Source organism: Protopterus annectens, chromosome 1.part2 (genome assembly GCF_019279795.1).
Source record: "Protopterus annectens isolate FY-2018-M chromosome 1.part2, PAN1.0, whole genome shotgun sequence".
In the NCBI taxonomy this organism is placed as follows: Eukaryota; Metazoa; Chordata; order Ceratodontiformes; family Protopteridae; genus Protopterus; species Protopterus annectens.
The window spans coordinates 659,945,348-659,954,326 of record NC_056727.1 but is presented as its reverse complement, the minus strand read 5'-3'; positions in this window follow the sequence as shown (position 1 = coordinate 659,954,326).

The following is an 8,979-nucleotide window of genomic DNA, read 5'->3' as shown; positions in this document are numbered from 1 at the left end:
TTACATTTTACCTGTCTAAAAAGTTAAGTTTTAGTGGAGAGTCACTATTTTTAAAACAGCAAGCTAGACCGAAAGGGGGTGATCACTTTTGTATTCCAGTACTATGGAGTACAGTAGAATGGCTAATAAATTTAAGTAGTTGAAGGGGAGTGATTTCACAAAATGATAATTTTGTCTTTACTCACACAAGCCAGTGGAAGCAGAGAGGAATGAGGTATATGGTCAAATTAACAAAAGAGGCAGGCAAATAGAAAGACAGTGGTATTTAAGAACATGACAATGACAGTGACAGGGGGGGGGGGGGTAGGGAAAAATTTCTGCCTGACTCACAAGAAACAGAGCTGTGGTGGCTTTTGAAGTTTTAATATGCAGTTTATGCACACAAGATTTTATCCTTATAAGCTGATTGGCTAATGTGTTTTAAATAAGTGTGTTATGTTTTTACTGTTTTATATTGGTTTGAAGAAGTGGTTATTTTCACAGCGAAGGCACTCACCTATTTTCTTGTTTTATTAAAGTGATTTTTGTACTTTTTAATTTTCCTTTATTAGAAGTCATCTACGTGTTCCTGCCATGGTGCGTCAAGCTCTTATTTTTACAGAAAAGAAAACAAATAGCTGGAACTTGGATCTTTAGAAAAGGTTTGGAACAAATTACATAGAAAAAATGGGAACTGTGGAAACAATATAGGCAGAGGAGTAACAAGGTTTAAAAGAAGGCAGGATGTGAATGAGCTATGTAATGTTTGAATGACAATGACTGGATAGATTATAAGTGATGTATAATGTTTGCAACTAAAATTATGTTAATATGGTTTGTGATGTATAATTTTGGCAACTAAAATTAAGTCAATATGGTTTGTTTTCATTTGTATAAATGTATGATTGCCTATTTCATACAAGATAATTTAATAAAGATGCCTCTTGTTAAGAAAAACAATTATAATTTTAAGGTGACAAGAAAAGGTTTATGTAGTAATAGCTATTTATGCATATTTGACATGTAGAGAAAGGAAGAACTTATTTCAAAAACTGTTAGATTCTGTTGGTGTAAATATACATAATATTACTATTACAGGGGATTTTAACTGTGATTTAAAGGGAAGTAAAAAGAAAAGAGGAAATATGTAAAAATGTGTGAAGTAAGGAAATATGGAAAATTGTTTATACAGAACAGAAAACCATTCCCATATAGAAGGGGTGTTTTAAAAACTGAAATTGATTACTTCATAGTTTCAGAAGGTATATGTATGAGAGAAAAAGAAACTACAACCATAGGCTTTTCAGACCACTTAGCAATATGGATAGACATTAATCAAAATAAACAATATATAAAAATAGGAAAAGATATAAAAAGAACAAGCAAATAAGAATGGACTGAAAAAGGAAATTAAGCAATTGTTCAGTTATGGAAGGATCATATTACTATGAAAGTGTTTTATAATAGTTGGTCTGAATGATGGATTATCTTAATAGAAAGTATAAAGACAGTTACTTACACTGGAAAAAAGTAAGAAAGAAAGAGAAACAGGAATTTGCTGAAAAATTCAGAGATGGGATGAAGAATTTAAAGAATAGTAATAGAGAATATTATGAAAGAGAGAAATAAATATATAAGAGAAATCACGATAAAATCAAAGAATTATTATATAAATAAAGATACTATTCACAAGGAGAAAAGGGAAGAGGTATCATCATATCCAAGTAAGACAGTGAAGTAAGTAAGTAGTGCGATGACAAAAGTGAATGATAAAGAGGGGAACTGAAAGAAAAATCAACAACAAATTATGGATACTGTGATAAGCCATGTAGAAAAATATTTAGTAAAAAAGACAAAGTGGAAGGATATGGGAAGTAAAAAGTTTTTTTTTTTCTGAACAAATTAACAGTGGGCAGGATTCACGATGGCTTGCACGGAGTCTAAGAGTCGTGTAAGACTCCATGCAGCCATAGCGATCCAGGAACAGCCCGAAATACCGTGTAAGAGACCAGCTAAAACGTCTCTTACACGGGCAGGGCATGGATATGCTAATTACCTCAATTGCAGCCGAAAGGCAGGCAAATGAGGTAGATTAGCGATCCACAAAGCTGAAACCAGCCTGTGTAAGAGTCGTGTTAGGTGCAGAAATGTATTCAGTTGACAACTGAGTACGTTTCTGCAAATAACACAATGGAGCCATGTCAGCTCCAAATAAAGTGTGCATATGTATCAGGCAGCATGCCAATGGCCAAATATGTGGCCATTGGCATGGTAACCCGATGCAAACATGAAATAAATTTTTTTTCGGCGATCGGCGAGGTTTAAACGCAGCACCCCGCGCAAATGGGCTGCACTATATAAGACATAAAAATAAAGGTTTGAAACCCACGAATGTGGGTTTTATGCAATGCATGGATTTACAATGCAGGGACTAGCAGACCGAAAACAACATGGCCACCGTTTAGTGGTTGCTAAGGGGGGAAGCTGAGTGTAAGACACGTAACTAAGCATTAGTAGGCAATCCTATGTAAATGAGTGGTAGGATAGTGAATTGCACTGTCACATAGCAAATGAGCACATTCCGTGTAGTGTAAGAGTTAGATAAGGGGGAGTAACAGAGTAGGAGATAGGTGACATCACAGGGGGGAATGTTAGAAAGAAATCAAGCTCATTGGAGCAAAGTGGTATGTGACAGATGTCAGTCACACAGCATAGAAAGAGGAGTGTCAAGAGATAAGCATGGGAAAGTCAAAAAATGGAAGGTGTACACTGTGGCTAACACGAAAGGTTCTTGCTGTGCTTGCATGCGCGCGTGTGCGCGCTGGGAGGCGCTAGTAAGACAGAATGCGCGCGTGTAAGGCAGAGTAAGCATGTAGGAGCCTGTGTAAAGATCTATAAAGCTGTTTGCGCTGGTGTGTGTGCGTTTTAACCCGAATAAGCAGATTCTAGTCCATGTAAGCATGTGTGCGCACGTGGTAGCCACTGTGAGCGTGTTTTCGCTGGTATGCGCACTGCTCCCCCCTGAGGAAACAGAGAGGAAAAAGGAAGCAGAAGAAATAGTAGGAAGCTAGCAGGGAATACTGTTAGAGCTAGCAGGTGAAAACAATTAGAAGCAGGAATTACACAGGCAGAATACTAGCCCAGCCCAGCACTTAAAACACTGCAAACAGCATTGCAGTAGGTTTCTCTCAAGAGACACTGCAAGACAGGAGTAAGCTATTAGAAGTGAAAACTGAAAAAGCTGCACTCAGACCAAACATGCTAGGGGCTGCCATAGCTGTTATAAGGAGACATAGGAGACTTGCTGAGGGTGGTGACAATGCAAATGCTGCCAGACAACCCACAGTGAGGAGACGGAGAAGAGTGTACAGGCCCAGGGTCACCTACCAGAGGTTACATGAGCTGGAGATAGTGGAGCACTATAGAGTGGACAGAGACCTCCTACAGCAAATCGTTGAGCTGTGCAGGCCATGCTCACACACAGAACCAACAGAGGGGAACCCATCCCAGTGGAAACCAAGGTATGTGTTGGCCTAAGAATACTAGCAACAGGTACCTTCCAGAGACCAACTGGTGATATGATGGGGATATCACAGGCATCAGCTTCCAGGGTACTGCACCAGTTCCTGGATGCCATGTCAGTACATGTCGGTGAGCATGTATATTTCTCCAATTCCCGTGAGGTATTGGCCAGCAATATGCATCTCTTCCAGCAAATAGTGGAATACCCTGAGGTAGTGGGTGCAATAGACTGCACGCATATATGCATCAAAGCACCAGCCGGTGAGCGGGGTAGGGCCTACATTAACCGCAAGGGCTTCCCCTCCATCAACTGCCAGGTCGTTTGTGATGCCCAGGGCATAATAATGAATGTGTGTGCTGGCTGCCCTGGAAGCTACCATGATTCCCATATCTGGCATTTGACGAAGCTGTACCAGACATTTGCCAATGGGGACATCCCACATGGTCACTTAGTGGGGGATGCTGGATATGCACTGGAGCCGTGGCTGATGACACCCATCAGAAATGCACACACACCTGAACAAGAATGCCATAATGAGGCACACGCACAAACCCGAAATGTAATAAAGCGTGTGTTTGGGCTGCTCAAGTCACGGTTCCGGTGCCTGGACACATCTGGTGGAGCCTTGCAGTACTCACCAACTACATGTACCCAAATTGTCATAGTATGTGCTATGCTACATAATATGATTCTGCAAAAACAGCTGCAGCAGGACCAGCATAGGGCTGGGACAAACAGCCCCCCACCATTGCCAAGGCCATCACAGGCAGAGCGTGACTCGGAGGAGGAACAACCTGAGCCTGCCCCAGTAGGCAGAAGGAGGCGTGCCCAGTATGCCCTGGCCTTGGCAAAGAGGCAACGCATAGCACATACACTGGCTCAGTAGGAACCCTGGGAATGATACCCCTCTCTGACTCACTCATATAGTAACAGGGACGCCTAACATGAAACAACCTGCTTTCAAACATGTACAGGGAGTGTAGTATGTGCATCTGACATAGGCAGCCCTGCAGCACCACCTGAGGCATGATTGCCATGTGTTAAGCAATGTAACACCATCTAGTATATGCAAACATGAAGACCCTGCCTAAATCTCACCCTCACCAAGCAAGATGCCACACTATGAAGACAACAAGATCAAGTACAATAATTGGCTGAAGTATTGCTGTTAGCAAAGGGGAACAAATGGCTGACAGCCTGGGATGACATGCCGAGCAAGACATGATGCTCCACCTGCCAGGGATGGCACGCACCCAGCACACCTGGCTGTGTGGATACTGGCAAAGGCTGTTGTCACCCCCACTGTGCCTTGAATAGGTAAGGCTGGAAACACAAACCCACCACCATAGGTAACACAAGGGATAACAACCTGGATGTAATGCTACCCAATGCCAGAAGTCTAAACTGCAAGGTGCATGCAGACCAAACCCACCTCAGCATGGAGAATGTTAATAATCTGTTCTGTAACAGAAACCTGGGTCATGGCCTAGAAGAGCACCCAAATACTACCAGGTTATGCCTTATACCATGCTTTACAGCCCCAAAACATGGAACAAACTGCAGTAGGAGTGTGGCTATCAGTAATTGTCAAGGATAACCACACCCCCAGGTTGGTATCACAGCAAGAAGCAGCATGGACTATCCACGGGCATGTAACAGTGGCTCAAACTGTGTCCCTGTTTGCAGCCTGTTACAGACCACCCTCACAAACCCAGGAACCCCAGCCAGCCTTCCTGAAGACACTGCAAAGTATGAATGTCTCAACAAATACCAAACAAGGCACACACAAAGTATGACATAGGTGGCAATCCATTATGTACGGAAGAAGTAATCAGGGACCTAGGGACACAAGTGGATGGTAACCCGTTATATGACACTCACATTGCCAAGGTGGCCAGGAAGACCTGCTATATTGCCCACCTTAATATGAAAGGATGCACATGTAGATCAAGAGAGGTCACTGTGCCCCCATACTCTTCCCTTATCAGGCCCATACTTGAGAACAATGCCCCAGTTCGGATGTACCTTACCCGACACCTGCAGCAGTTAAAAAGACCCCAAATGTACCTCACCAAGAGGATAAAGGGTCCAAACATTTGTCATCTGCTGCCTGGCTGAAGAAACCACAGCCCAATTCACATGCATACTGCCCAGTCAGAGGCGATGTATGCCTGATATACAAGGCCATGTCCAATCCAGAATGAATGGACATGCTCCACTGCAGAAACTCCAAATCCAGCAGAGACACCACAGTGAGATATCTGAACCTCCACACATAGATAAATAGGATGTGCTGGAGGGACAGGTCCATAACCCAGAGGCTCCTTACACTCTGGAACAGAATCCCAGTCCATGATAGGCTGAGCTCCACACTCATACACAACAAGAGAAATCCGGTCATGTGCATGGGAGATAGTAGGTGTACAATGGGGGCCATCCCTGTGTCACATCTAGTAAAGTAAACCCTAAATGGGCATAATATGCACATTGCAAGGGGTGTCGAAAGACACACACAGTCTGTCTATGCTCCAACATGGCCAGGGCAGATAGCCTAGTATGAACCTATGAACCTATGACGATACAAATTGTGCAGGACACAAAGGATAATCACACAGCTGTCCTAACTGATGGTAGGAACCATGGTGATAATCCACACATATGCTCTGCAGTACTCAAATATCATAAACAATACACCAAACCCACACACATTGCCAACATCCAACCTAACAGATTCTTTGCAAACTCCCCACCAGCACCAAACTGCCAAATATCTATCCCAGCAGAGTGCTGGCCCCCTGACATTGCAGATGCTGAGGTAACAGCCAGCACCTACAAAGTAAACCACACAGCATCAATGGTACCAGATGGTGTCCTGGGTTGTGTCCAACAAGTACTGTAAGAAGAATGGAACAGCAAATAGCACTACTGCGCACTCACAGTCTTACCACAGGATATGTACCCAAAGAGCAGTGTACAGCAACAGTGGTCCCTCACCACAAAGGTGGTGCCTGAATGGATACTGCAAACTATCACCCCTCAACCCTGACTATGTAGGTTGGCAAAGTAATGGAGAGGATGATCATGGACCCCAGGAATAACGAGACTGGGTACCTACAGACATTGGACTCTACCCAGTGTGGCTTTCATAGGGCAGATCCTGCCCCTTAAACATGTCTGACTCATGCGAAACGTGCACCAAGGCCATTGATGTGGGGAATGTGGTTCACACAGCCTATCTGGATCTTGCTAAACCCTTCCATACAATACCCCAGTTGTTCAGTACAGATAAGCTCACCAGCCTAACTATAAACCCCTATCCAAGTAGATGGGATGCAAACCAGCTCAAGGACAGAACTGACCTGGTCAGACATGCTGCAGCCATGTCAGACTACAAACCAGGTACAACTGGCATCCCACAAGGCACGGTCCTGGGACCTCTCTTGTATGCTATATATGTCACATAGGTACAGGCCAACATGGAAGGACTCTGTCTGAACAGGTTCGCAGATGACTACAAACTGCCCACCATATCAGACCCTCCAGCTGACACAAGAATCCTACAAAAGGCACACATAGTAACAGACAAGTGGTGCCACAGCCATGTCAACAAGCTAACTGCAGAATAGTGTATAGTCATCCCCTGTGGAAACACAGTACGTGGCCACAAATTACCACATAGGTGTTAACCCATTAAGTACATCAGGAGCAATAAGAGACCTGGGGAAACAAGGTGATAGATATCCTGCATGTGACAACCATGTGTCTGTAGTGGTTACAGAAACATACCATAATACCCACCTAATCATGAAGGTAAGCACAGCTAGGTCAGGGTAGGTCAACGTGCCTCTCCAGTCATCCATCAGCAGCCTCACAATTGCGTACAATGGCCCTTGTGGGATATACCTTAGCAGACACCTGCATCAACTGGAAAGACCCCACAAATACCCCACCAGGAGGATCTCAGAGCTGTAACAGATGCCATGTGTTGCCTGATTAAACAAACTGCAGCTCCACACAGTGCCATACCATCTGGCTGGAGGTGATCTGTGCCTGATGTATAAAGCCATGACCAAGCTGGAATCAATGGACATCTGGCACCATGTAAAATCTGAATGCTGGTGACCTACGCAGATGACAGGCCTGAACCACAGCACAGACATAAACAGGACATGCTGTACCGATTGGTCCATAACCCAGAAGCTCACTCCACTCATGACTAAACCCCCAGTACAGGTTATCCAGGGAGTCCCTCACTGACTGTCATCCAGAGGAATCATGATGACTGGATGGGAGCTGGTAGGTGTACCCTGGATATCACCTGTATGTCACGGGTATACAGAGGCACAGCACACTAACCTTGACATATGTCATGGCAAACACCATTAAATATGTGTGTTGAAGGACAAACACTCTCTGACTAGCATTACAAATGGCCTAGGGCACATGGCCATTGTTTGTCACTGTCCACACAAGTTGTGGAATACATTAACAATGTCGGACAATCCTGTTCTATGTTGTCCATATCTGAACAAAATGCAACATGGTCATATCTGCACAACTGGCCCTCAACCATTCTGGTGTGCTCACTATAAATATTATGAGCAGTGATAGGACTGAAACCGATGATACTGTCCACCACAGTGAAAGTACTGAACCAGTACACTATACAACAATACACTGTTTGGTCAGTATGAAAGGATGTTGAAAACTGTATGCAAACTATCCCATGGCAACCCTGCAGGCACAGCATAATGCCTGTTAGGTTCAGACACAAAGCAGTTGGGCAGTAAGAACACAACCTGACGTCCAACACTCAACTGTACATGTGAAATATAGATGAAGTCCACACACAAACACAAATGTGGTGGACCACAATTCCCAACATATGGCAAGTTCACACTGGGCATGCTCGCACACTTAGAAAAAATGAGACGTGTCAGTCAAAAAGCCATAGAAACTGTGAACTGGGCATGCTCACACACTTAGGCCATGTCACAGTTCAGCAGTTGCACACACACATATCTGGCATTTGTATGTGTTAACACAGGAACCTCCCACAATACAGAAATCTGCCCAGTGCACACAGTGAAATTACAACAGAGACATAAGTAAAGTATCATATGCAAACATCTGCCACAGTACACAAGTTGTTCATAGAGATAGGGAAAGCTATGGCAATAAAGACCCACAAACAGTATATGAGCAACAGATACTTGCATCTGACAGGTAAACATATGGCTGTAGAGTGCAATACTAGGCTGTTGTCCCTAGGGAATACAGAAGGCTATCCACAGTGTATTTGGCATCTGCCTCCGCAGTACAGTAGGCCACTGTGCCTCAGCAAAGTTAATGCATATATATGCTCTCCCCCTTACTGATGGATAGTAACAGATGTACATACCTCTTCATATATAATGATGTCAGCACACTATACATATGTCAGGAGCACAAATGATACCTAGTAATTTGAATAGCGC